The following is an 821-nucleotide window of genomic DNA, read 5'->3' as shown; positions in this document are numbered from 1 at the left end:
TATACCTTTGCCTCTTGCTTAGCCATGCTATCTGAAATATCTGATTGGATTTCAGATTTTTCCATTAGTATTTTTAATATCTATCTTAGTTGAGAGAGTATTTTTATGAAAGAGATTTTTTATTGTCTTAGGTGTTGCCTCCCTTTTCATTTACATATACCTTCCTTTATATAGAAAGGAAGTTCGTACTTTACAATCCTTCATAATACTACACGTACCCCTACTACTTAATAATGTGCCTAATATATAATATAATATAGTATATCTACATTATGACACATCTACCTACTTTATGACACAATGACACACTTTATGACTTTTTACATATATAATACACCTACTTTATGACACATCTACCTACTTTATGAGACAATGACACACTTTATGACTTTGTACATATATAATACACCTACTTTATGACACACTTTCATGACTTTTTATTTACTTTTGCCATATGTCTTCTTTTTCTTCATCTTTATCTTCTCATCATCTTCTTAACTTATCTTTTAGGCTTTCGTCTTTATCTGTTATTCCAGCTGGACGTCTGGGATTATATTATCTTCTCCGTTGCATTTCGAACATATGTGGTCAGGGTATTTGTGACCAATTAGCTTGCAATATCTGGTTAATAATTCTGCCGAAATAAATCCTACTTTTAGTGCTCGGGTCGTAGATCGTTCTTCTGGCTTAAGTAATGATAAAATCCATCTTTGGACTTGGAGGTCTTATTTCCTCGTATAATATCTTTGTTGTTGCCGTATAAAATTCTACATAGAATAAATTTCCCTTAGTAACTCTCTTATATGTAATAAATGCTTTAT

Source organism: Solanum tuberosum, unplaced genomic scaffold (assembly GCF_000226075.1).
Source record: "Solanum tuberosum cultivar DM 1-3 516 R44 unplaced genomic scaffold, SolTub_3.0 scf00163, whole genome shotgun sequence".
Lineage (NCBI taxonomy): Eukaryota > Viridiplantae > Streptophyta > Magnoliopsida > Solanales > Solanaceae > Solanum > Solanum tuberosum.
This window is presented reverse-complemented; position numbering follows the sequence as displayed.